The following is a 12,332-nucleotide window of genomic DNA, read 5'->3' as shown; positions in this document are numbered from 1 at the left end:
AAAAACCTGGTTACATTTGTACAATTCATAAAGAGGAAAAATAAAAAATGATGATGGGCCTGAACTATATTCAACAGATATCTCAGAATAGACAGATCATCCCAGAGCATCAACAAAGTGTCAGTTCATTACAGAGAAGTTCCAATGCCTTCAATGAGCCACTTATTTAAAGGAAAACCTGCAACAGGGCTAGCAGAAGAAGGAAAGCCTCATGTGTTTTTTCTTTCTTTCTGTTTTTTTTTTTTTTGCAGTGTTACGGTGTAAAAGAGACCTCTGTGTATCTGACTGACTTTTAGCGTGGTATCACCCTCCTACCCGGAGCAGTAATGGTGTGTGTTTTGCTGCGAGATGCCTGACTGCGAGGAGTTAGTGCTATAGAAAGGATTTCATCCCAGACTTGGCAGGGGAGGGTCTCTGGGTACGTGGAGAACAATCGTCTCTCCTTCGGTCCTGTCAGCCAGCAAACACAGAGAGCTGGCACGCGCTCAGTGGTAAAAGAGCGGGAGTGACAAGGGGGGTGGACATGCGCGCACACACACACGCACAAACACACTCACACACTGATGTACACTTGTGCCCATACTTTACTCACAGTACCAAAATGGGTTCTGATGATGCCGCTGGGAATTGTGGGATGACAGGCTGGTTCTGCAAAGTGGATGGGAGGACCTCATGAAAATAGTCTGTAAAATGACCACAGTGTTAGCCTGCTGTCAGACTAGCAGACAGACAGACAGAGAGAGAGGGAGAGAGAAAGGAAGAGCTTGGCAGAGCAGCACAATGTCTGCCAGGCCTGGCTGCCCCCCTGCCAGGGAACTCTCTCATGGGAATACATGTATAGCAGTTTGTGTGTATGTTCAATATACACTTATGTGGACAAGTGTTTTGATCCTGCAGCCCCTTTGATTTCAGTATTTCTGGATACGTGTGAATGCAGGAGTCGAACAGTATACTGTGCGTGCGTGCATGCATGTGCACCTTTATGCATGAGCAAGAACGAGGAGGAGGAGAGGAGGGTGAAGTGTGTGTGTATGTGTGGAGGATGAGGAGGGGGTGGTGGTTGTGCATGTTTAAATTCTGTGACATCTGTTCATTACAACTAGAGTGTGTTTATTTTTATACAGCCAGCCACAAGCAGAGAGCTCGACTGGCACCGCTGGTTAATGTACCAGCCCGCTACGACGGCAAAGTAAATGAAATATTAACTGGCAGACAGAAAGAATGAGGAGAAGAGTGAGGACAAAGGGAGCGAAAGGAAAATGATAAGATAATATGTGACAAAAATGCGCACACACAGTCTTCACTCATGCACACAAACTCCCTATTCTGATCCAATTAAGGAGAGAGAGACACAACCATCAATTCACAGAGGATAGGCCCGGAGAACTGTGCTCTATATGAGCCGCTGTCAGAGCCAATATAGGTGTGAAAATGGCCCAGAACAGGTGATGGATGTGTTTCTCATCCTCTTCAAACCTGCAATAAGAGCGCTCACCTACTGTGCAATGTGCAACACTTTAATGCAAGCTGGAAGTAGAGAATTATCTGATTGAGCTGGAGAGCAACAGATAATACAAGAAAGAAAGAAACCATGCTCCTCTCTGAAGGTCACTGCTTGTTTGGTCATTTTCAAAGTGGCTTGAGCATAAAAGGTCCTTATTTTTAATACATGGGTATTTTTTTTTTATTTTTTTTTAATTTGTGCAACTGTTTTCATTTCATTCTTAATTTCTTAGTAGCATCACTTGCAATTGTTCATTTATAGTATTGTCTGGGAATTAGTTGGGGAATGAATTTGTTTTTATGTGACTCGTTGGGACCTGTTGGTTTTTGTTTTTCTGCAGTGGTACATGTAACATGTAGCATCTATTGCTCTTGCAGGGTGACAGGGTTTCAATCATTCTAACAAACCAGACCTTCACATCAACAAGCCGCCTGCACTCAACCCAGCCCTCCACCCCCCTTCAACTGCCTGCAGACCCACCACTGTCCGGACCCCACTCCCATGCTCCCTTGGGACGGCCTGCTCTGGAATGCCGCTCATGGGGAAGAATCTCGCTGCAGGCGCTCAATATGTCGCATGTGTCTCAGAGAGCGAGGGAGAGAGATAGAGAGAGAAGAGAGGTGTGGCAGGTATGGTGCAGTGCTTTTACAAGGCAGTGACAGGTTGTCTGCGTCCCGATCTTTGTGTGTGTGTGTGTGTGTGTGTGTGTGCGCGCGTGTGACAGATTCCTAGATTAAAGGTTTTAAAGGGTTCAGATTAACAGGCTCAGGACGCAGTGCCTCACTCTGAGTGAAAGGGAATTAGGATGGCATTAATGTCTCCTCTGCACCAGCACATTAGCCATTCATTACCGTGTGGTTGCACAATCAGTACCAGACTGCCTCTGTGTTATTGCTTTCATGACAATGTTAACATGTTGGGGTGCTTTGTTATTCATAGTCTATTAGCTGGAATATAATTCAACTATGACAAATCATTGGGATATTGTCGAGTGTCTTATTTCTAAATTTCCAATAAATCAATAAATAAAATTTTGATTTATACTGTTTCTGTGAGATTTTTCCAGTCGAGCGTAATCATAAAAAAATGACCATTTTCAACTGCTAAAAAAACAACAACATAAAAAAAACCCCACAATCACAGCAAGACAACCTTGTGAGCTAGAGCGGGCCTCTACACTGCCCTGAAATCTGTCCACCAACATGTCAGAAAGCCACGGGATTGCTCTGTGATGCCAAACATGTGTGAAACGTATCTGAACACACATTTTTCAGGGTATTTTTGGGTCTGGGGGTTACAGGGTTCACCTCGATCAGGCTGCACCAGGACATGAAGTTATTTTTCTTCGATAAGAAATTTCACAGAAATGTAACATTACAGCCAGATGGGAAAAAAATCTGTGTATGTAATATGGTTTAAGACTTGTTTGAGCAAATATTTGTCATTATATACATGAACGCTGGAATGGAACAAGGCGCCATTGCCAATGAAAATCACAGCAAGCCAAAGAAAAAATTTGTGTAAATTTAAGAGAAAAATTAATGTGTAAAGACTCACAGCGCTGTAGATGTCTGTTCTCACTCAGCTTTCCTCTACAATGCATGTGCGCTCATGTTGTCCTCTCCAGTGCAACTGAGGGGGGAAAACAAAAACCACCAAAAAGCATATAATCAATCATTTTGTCATGGCAAAGATATGGGAACAAACGTGACACTGGTAATGATAATGAACCTACAGAGAATTATCATCTGAATCTGCAGCTCGTGCAAATTTCATCTCATAGTTTAGATGTCAGCCGACGTCCTCACCATTTACTCATCACTCCGAGGGCTTTATTTTCAAGTGCAGGATGCTGCAGCAAAAAAAAAAACAAACAAACAAACAAACAAAAACAACTATTGTTCACCATAAAACAGCAGACAGACACAGCTTCTGTGAAGCATTTAGCGGCTAAAGAATCAAATATCCAAAACAAAGTGACCCAGAGGGTGAATAACATCAAAACAGAAGCCACTCTGAGTAAAACACATCTAACAGACTTCTATTAATTTGTCAGAGCACAAAAAAAAAGGTAGAAAAAATTTATTATTATTATTATTTTTTTAAAACTTTTGTGAGGAACAAGTACTTGGTTCAGTGAAGATCAGGCACCTGATAACTATCATGACCCTAACCCAACTTCCCAGCACCAAGAGCAGACTAATACAACCTGAAACTGGAACAATGGTTGTTAGTGACAATGACCCAAAGGTCAGGGCTAAGACAGCACTGGGATGGCTTCAGAACAGGCCTTTCCCTTGGGCTTGGGTGGTCCAGCTAAATCCAGAAACATGACTTCTTAGCTGCTGGATGTGTAAATAAGCTATTTTTTATGAACAAATTTCAGCTTAATTAAGGTGAAATGTTGTGTTCACCATGTTGTGTTTCCACTGCAATAGCAAAAATAATCAGTTATTATGGGTTTAAGAAGTGACACCTTGTTTGGCAGGAGGCAACAGGGTTTATTGAATTTGAGAAATTCAACCAGTGCCATGGTGTGAAATTCAGGCCACAAATCTTCTAAATCATTGCCTGTTTTGGTTTTTTTTCTTTTCTTTAGCTGAACCAAGGTGTCATATTAGACTTGGCGTCATTCAGCTGATGATTAAAAATGCGGATGAAACCCCTCATACAGAATAATGTGCCTAATTCATCGAGGCATGGCACAACTCTCTACAGCAAACTTTTCCACGTTTTCTGAGTGCCTCCGTGTGCCAAGAGAGATGTGAAGACACGGATTGACACACCATCTCTCCTCCAAAGCCTTCCTCTTCAGCCTCGCCAGATTAAGGGATTAGCAGGCAAGGCGAGCACTAAAGCTGGCTAATTCTCACCCAAGCACAGAGAGCTCAGGCTACCCAGAGCCCCGCAGAGCCCCTCTCTCCTCAGAGCAGCTGTGTGGTGGAGGGAGGGATGGTACAGCTTCCCTCTGAGGAACCAGAGGAAAAGCAGATAAAAATCAAAGCATTACTCATATGGCTTTCTCTCTGTGGCACTGATGACTTTTTGTTAATTAGCACAGACCGCTAATAGTTCACACAAACTTCTGCAAACCACAATCTTCAAATACAAACTTTTTTCTCCCTAATTTCTCTCAGTGTTGAGCTCATTTCATTTTTTTATATCTAACATTTTTATTTTCAATAATGGAAGCAAGAATAATGTTGAATATGATCATAATGAACTAAATGATAAGGAAGTCTGCCTCTTGTTGATCCACATTGCTGAAATATTGAACTTTAGAAGCCATGTCAGTGAGTTTTTGAGCTTATTGGATGTTCCACATTGTTGACACTGCGTGAGATGTCGTATTCCAGCTAAATCAGTCTATGTGGCCTTATTCCAAACAACCTTCCCATCAAATACATAAAAAAAAAAATAGACAAAAAAGCTTAACTAGGCTAAGAAGGAAAACTAAAATCTAAAACTCAACTAAAAAGTAAAGCTCCACAGATGCAGAATGGACTTGATAAAAAAAAAATGCCTCCACCTTTTTAAAGCAAACTCAAAACAGCACACAAGCAAAACATGATGGAACCAGAAACCCTGAGAGGCTTTGGTCTTCAGAACTTGTCGCACTAGTGTCCTATTATTTATATCTACCATCTGCTGCTGATTATGTATCTTGTATTGAATTAATGTCTGGACTGATGGGATAGAGGTTTTTGGACCATTTCATCTTTCTTTCAGGGGTTTAAATTTTAAGACTTTGTATATTTAGGATAATTCCATTTCATCATAAATAGTGTTTAGTAAATAATGCTTTGGTGATTTTTGCCCCTATCTGTTCTTTATGTATTTGATTTAGGGAGCCTCTGATAACTATTACAACGTATTTTCACGGAAGGGTTGGGGTTGCTAATTGGTTTTTAAGAAAACGGATTTGTTGTAGTTTCTTAATCAGTAAGTGGAGGAGTTTAGGTGAAATGGCACACAGGTGTGTAGTTAAAAGCATCTTATCATTTAACACAACAACCCAAGAATGCAACTTGAGTGTGAAGACCTAAATTGGTACCATTGAGGGGAAGTCACAAAACAACACTGTGATATATTTGATATTGTTGTACACAGGAAGTTGTGATAGTCTGAGTTTGAACTGCCTCCATCTGGTCGTCAATTCAGGGCTCTATGGCGAACTGGAGCATCAGCAATAAATTCTTTAGTTCCTACACTTTATAGGGATTAAATACAAAATGGCAATATCAAGCAAACATATTCCTTCATTTGCTATTTTATAGGATTTGCTTTCTGGTATTTATTTAAAGCATCTGCTGCCACCTGTTCATTTTCTCGATTAAACATATTTTTGGTTTTTAATGGTGTGTTTTGTGTATTGTAAATATCTTTATTGTACTTTACAGAAGAAGACAATCTGACAGACGAGATGACAAACAGCAAAGGTTTCCAGCTTGATGCAATCACTGCAAAAGCTTGCAGAGAAGTCGACACTTGAATTGTCCTCGCCAAATGCCACCTGTGACCATTAATGTTGTACAGTGACTGTAATTAGGAGCCATCAAGTGTTTGTAGGAGTTCATGCTGACTGGCTAAACACAACAGGGTTCCTGCAGCATCATCTGTAAACGTCATCATCATGAAGAGGTTATGGCCTCTTCTTAATTTGGTCAGTACCACAGTGTCTGTGTAAACCATCCATAAATTGACTGGCTGTCAGTTAGAGAATGAAATGTCCCTCTGCCCCTTTTTATAATGACAGTGCAAGACAAGTGTAGTGTTCTTGTTATTTCTACCTGTTTTCTTCTTCTTTGCTGATGGTTGTTTTGCAGAAAGAGCCAAATACAGGCAAGGCAAAGCAGCATCTATCTGGTCTTGGTGATGGATGGGGTCGGCCCTTTCACTCAGTTTATATTCCCTGGACATTAGAGGCAGATCCTGTAAGAGGCCACACAGAACTCAGGAATGAATCAATCACAATTGATATTAAAAGAAAAAAAAAAAGGAATGAATCAATCAATGAGGCATCTAATCTGCATTTAGCCATCATAGAAGTTGAGATCCTGGTTGAGGTATCGTTTTAGTTTTTTTATTTTGAGTGCGATCCAAGCCATCAACCATCTTTGCCAGCGCTTTACAACAATATTTGCTACTTCAATTGGATGAAGGTTGGAAAGTTGGCGGGAAACAAAGGCAGACAATGAGGTGCGGGAACAAGATTTCCCAACAGTGTTCCATCACAAACACACACTCATTCATCTTAAGTTTCGGGGCACTTCGGAGACCAAACGCAGGCAAACGACATCCATCTCAGTTCATGTACGGTAAACAAGAGAAAGGAGAAAGAGGGGGAGAGAGAGACAGGGATAAAGACAGAGGAAGAGAGGGGCTGTGGTTCGGGCGCGTGCTCTCCAGCGGGCAGAGGACAATGCAGAGCTGGCAGAGTTGGTGCCTTGTGCCAGAGGGAATAGAGTGCCACATGGTGCCCCTTATGAGCAGGGCCAGCCTGGAGGGGGATGTGGGCCACAATGCATATACACGTGTGTGCTTGTGCCTGGTTTTGTGCGTGCGTACATATATCTATATATAGACAAGCTTATCCATATATATATTGTATCTAAAGGGGCAGAGGTAAGAGAGGTGCATCTTTAAGTGTCAGGTATAATATATGTAGATTCCTGTGTGTTATAGTGCGAAACTGGTTGTGGTGATGTACATGTGAGAGAGGTGGGGCACAGAGGGGTGGTGTGTGTGTGTGTGTGTGTGTCTGTTGGGTGAAGGTGGGGGGGGGGGGGGGGGGGGGGGGAGTCCCAGTTCCCTTTTGCATCTTAAATTCCTCAACATCTGTTCACCCCTTCTCTGTAGAAGCAGCAGCAGCAGTGGGTTGTGATGTGTGTGTGTGTGTGTGTGTGTGTGTGTGTGTGTGTGTGCATGCATGTTTATGTGTAAATATATTATTGTGTACAAGTGCATACACGTGTGTGTGTGTGCGTGTGTGTGTGTGTGTGTGTGTGCGTTGTGTGTTTGTGTTTCCCTGCACACGTGCATGCTCTGCTGAAGGTGCTGGTTGTTACCCGCACCTTAATTAGAAGGAGACAGAGACTCATTTTCAACAATACTTGCAGGTAATGTGACGAGCTCAGAGTGAATACAAAGAGAGAGGGCCCCCACTCAGGTTCCCTAAAAGCTGTGACGGCTGATCTGCCCCCAGCACGGTGACCCAAATTACATCTAGAGTCCAATACCTCTGATCAAAACCATAACGAATGTTACAGGTCAGCGTGGGAGATGCAACAAAATTAAGGGGTGCATTGTAGCCTCAGCACATGCACCAACTAGGTCAACCTTGAGTGGCCCAAGAGTCCGTGAGCACGCCTGAGTGCATTTAGCACAGATTTGCAGTCGAAGGAATCACTGTGAGAGATGTGGGTTAGCATTAGCATGCCATGTGCAAACGAATTAATGTGGAACGGCAGTTTTTTTCTAGATGAAATATTTAAGTCCTGTGTGCCACCTCTTGAGCGAGAGCTACAACAGTTTTCTAAGCACAAACAGACACCACTCTGGGACCTGCATGCTGCAGCGGAGACAGTGTTCCACTCACTTACTGTAGTTACATGTTTTGGGTGCTTATATTGTGCTTTTGCATTTTCTACTTCACACTGCTCTACTTTATGGAGGGAAACTGACATTGTGGGCATACAATACTTTGCAGATAAAGATTTTCATCACACATAGGATCAAGTTTAAAACGTAGTGTGATGGATAAAATGCAGAAACAGTGCACAAATGAGATAAAATGATAATGTAGCTCACACTGCAACAAAATTATGATTTTTCAAACGGGATTTATGTAAATACGTAAAACTTTCAGGAGTAGTGAAACTTTTTACATGAGCCGGTGGAAGTTCATTTCAGTAAAGGATGTAAAGACTTTCATAAACTGCAGACAGACCGACAGACCCCCACACACACACACGACCTCTTTCCCAGACACCATCCACTCAGCACCCCTCACTAACCCGGTGCCAGTCTTATGCCACCTTGATGCTAAGCCTGCCAAACTTATGTCACATCAGAGCAGACCCTGTGTCAACTCCTCACAGTACATATGCCAACCCGATGCCCTCCACATGCCAACCTCATGCTACATCGGTGGCAATCCTCAGACAACAATATGCCAACTGAGGACCTCTGCTTGGCCTGGCGTGCAAATCCCCACGACGTCGGGCACCGGGCGACACTGTATGGGAAGTGGAAAAGGTCAAAAGTCGCTGGCGAATTAGGGTTCAAAGGCAAATCTGTCGATTTGGTTCTTCTTCAGTGGATGCAATTAGCAGTGAAATCCTGCTCCAGAGCCTGCTTAAGCTCTAATCTCAGAGTCTGTGGGTTCCCTCCAGTCTGCCTGTCTACCAGCCCCTCACCTCTGTCTCTCTCTCCTGATGCCTGCTGGCACTTTGGGAGCGGTGCCCCTCCAATCCCTGTGCCCCCCCCTCAAACTCCAACTCTACCCCACCCCACCTCGCTGCACCCTACCCCTTCCTCCCTCCCATGCTCCCCCCTCCCTCCTCCTCTGGATGCCAGCCGACGGCCCTCACAGTGTGGCATGCCATCTGCTGCCGCCCGCCCCGGCAACCCATCCACTACCCCCCCACCCCCCCTTGCTAACTCTACCCCCACCCCTGCAGACAGCAGCTACCCACAATCCCCCTCTGCCTCAGCCGCGCAGCACATAGAACAGGAGGCTTTCGCACAGATCACTTCACCCCCTGATGCCCCCGCCAGAAAGGAGGAAGCTAGGGAAAGTGTGTGTTTTCATGGTTGTGTGCGTGTTTATGTGTTGGTGTGTGCATGGTGGAGGCGGCGGGGGCCTTACAGACAAAGTAGTCAAGCTCTTAGTTCTGTGTATAAATAAAAACAACACACACAATATACATGTGCACATGCACATACACGAAAAACACATGGTGCTGCAACTTCATTCGTTTTCTTGCTGAATTTGCATTCAGAAGTTTGGTTCTAACTCTTCCTCTTTCCCTCCCTTCACACACACGCACAAATGAAGCAAAACACACGTTTTAACCTTAAGCTTGTGGTTGATGCACATTCACATCTGACTCTTTTTTCCTTTTTTTGCTGAAATCCATGCCCAATTTAAAGGGTCAAACTGTCTTTTTTGGATATCATTCACAGATATTTTATAAATAAATTATTTATACATATACATTGTGTCACCATATTTTTGCTGAAGGGGCAGCTGAGATGACAATGAATATTCAAATATGTCTATAAATGCAAACACGCTGCTGTTTGGGATCTGACTGTGTCTTTGTGGCCCGAGTTCTCTGATCACAACTTAGCTTTGAAGAAGATAGAGAAATAAGACGAGGGACATCAAACTAAAGCAGGAACAAGGGAGGAAGAGCGAGAGAGAGAGAGAGAGCACTGCTCCATCCATCTTGTGTGGGTATGGAGCCTCATGGCTGGCATTCTATCCATCAATGAGCGCAACATTAACTCTCTGGATCAGAACCAACATCCCCAGATCTCTCTCCATCTCTCTCCCCCTCCCCTCACTCAGCTAAATACATACACACCAACATGCTCACACACACTTGCACTATTAGTATTCCACTGCCATCCGTGAAAAACCCTAAACATCCACCTCTCTACCTTTCCAGCACGCACGCGTGCGTGCGCGCACACACACACACACACACAAACACGCACGATCCGGTTGTTTTCTGTATTCATCACAAAATCTCCCACTCTCAAATCAAAGAGATATTTTTATATTTTGCATGGCTGTTGAGTTTCTCTAATCTCTCGCTTCATCTTTGCACACCTTCACCACCGAAACAACCCAACTCCCCGAACCCTTCGGATGTCTAGCCCGTCTCGATTCACCTCCTCTTTTCTCCTCTCCAGATCTCCTCACCGCCGGGCTGCCTCCTCTCTTTGTCTCTCTCTCTCCCCCAGTTGGTGTTAATAATTTAACTACTGAGCTGCTGCAGAGCTGGCTCCCATCCAGGCCTCAGATTGGCACTGTCTGTCTATTTATGACACTGTGTGGCGGCGCACATGTGTGGGATGTGCAAGAGTGAGAGGAGGAGAGTGAGTGCATGTGTGTGTGTGTGTGTGTGTGTGTGTGTGTGTGTTCGTGGGTGAGGATGTGCATGTGTTTCCATATTAGACTACAGCCAATAGCAAATTAGCCTCCAAAGCCATAAGACTGTCACCTAAATTGAAGTTAGAAAGAGAGACGTGCGTTATGAAGCCTGATTCTGTGTCAGTGCGGTCAGTGGGACCCTTGGATATTATCCAATCTCAGTGAAAAATACTGTGTTACGGTTAACTGGACTTGCATGTTATATTCAGTGTGATCTAATAGGATCAGATATTATGCCGTTTTTGTTTTTTGCTGAAAATTATTTATTACTTTAAAACTAAATCCAAATGTTCTTTTGACAATGACGTCATGGTTGTGGTGCATTCAAATACAATACAAACTATACTCTTATCTGTGCACTCCCCCTCAACCTGGCAGAAAAAGTAAAATGATTGTTGGCTACAATTTTAAAGATGTTCCTGGAATTAAAAAGAGATATGAAAACAGCAGAAACACACAAAAAAAAAAAAAAAAAAAGAAGAACGAAGCTTCTATTATTTTGTTACAACAAAATTAAATTCACAGGGAGGTCCAAGTGGTTAGTTAATAACAAGGAAAAAAAACTAATGAAAAAGGATATAAAGAGAAAAAATTACAAGTTGTAGTGGAGGCCTTAAGGTTAGAATTTTAGTTAAAGGAATAGTAAAATAAAAAAAATGATGTGTAAAGTGCGTTGAGAGAGACTTTCTTCACACTCCAAGGAAAATATAAAATTTTCTTGAAGTAAGATGAAGAGAACATCATTGTGTTCCCCCATAGTGTGGGCAAACCTTAAAATCTTCTATTCTCATATTCAAATGACATAGGTGTCAATGGGTTTTGTTTGTTTGGGTTTATTTTTTTCAGAGGGAAATGATGAATACAATTACAATATTTTTTATCTTGGCTCTGTGACCCGGAAATGGATAAGCGGTTGAAAATGAATGAATGAATGAATGAATTTATTTAGGATGATTTAAAAAAAATACCCCCCCCCCAAAAAAAAAAAAAAAAAATCCAGTACCTACATTATCAACACATTTGTCCTGTTTCATCTGACAGCATCGCCTCACTAAAAAAAACATCCAGAAGTGGAAAATGTTTCTTATTTTAACAAAGAAACAATAATGAGGACGCACCATGTTGACACATGCCTCCAGATGTCAGCAACTATTTCCCCTAAATCCAAAATCCCACATCACCTGGAGGCACATGCCAGAATCCACAGGAAAAAAGAAGAGAAAGAACAGAGACAGGGAATTTTTGAAGCAAGTGTGTGACACAGTGCGAATATCACTGCCACCTCCCACATCTCTCACCCTCCTACTATCCGGCCCACAAAGAGATGTCTGTCGGGTAAAAACCACCACCACATCCATTTATACATCCCTGAAATCATAGATCGTCCAAAGAATCAGACATATTTTTTATTATTTAATAGGAAACTCAAAAAGAGTGAGAATGTTTGGATCTTTTACACATTAAGAACAAATAAGTGCAGTTTTCATCCATTCTGTCTTCCACCAATGCCTCTGTTAAAGTGTTAAAATAGTCTGCGGACTAACAAAGCTGTGTGCGGATCAGATGGGTTGATGCTGCGTTAAGGCCCTCACTGGGATTCATAGTAAACAGACATATGCAGGGCCGCCCACTGCTCCACCTTATCTAAATTTGATATCTCATAAG

General features: G+C 42.8%; 1 long non-coding RNA gene across 1 annotated transcript; it reads right to left on the bottom strand.

Annotated features, from left to right (window-relative positions):
• Positions 1 to 3,061: 3,061 nt before the first annotated feature.
• LOC115047772 (uncharacterized) lies at positions 3,062 to 6,425 on the bottom strand. The gene is made up of 3 exons (XR_003841025.1): positions 6,295 to 6,425; positions 3,240 to 3,356; positions 3,062 to 3,136 (listed from the first exon to the last, which is right to left on the bottom strand). It is a non-coding gene; the product is annotated as an uncharacterized LOC115047772 (long non-coding RNA).
• Between the last annotated feature and the right edge of the window lie 5,907 nt (positions 6,426 to 12,332).

Source organism: Echeneis naucrates, chromosome 8, assembly GCF_900963305.1.
Source record: "Echeneis naucrates chromosome 8, fEcheNa1.1, whole genome shotgun sequence".
NCBI lineage: Eukaryota > Metazoa > Chordata > Actinopteri > Carangiformes > Echeneidae > Echeneis > Echeneis naucrates.
The sequence above is the reverse complement of the archived record's forward strand: the minus strand, read 5'-3'. Positions and strand labels throughout refer to the sequence as shown.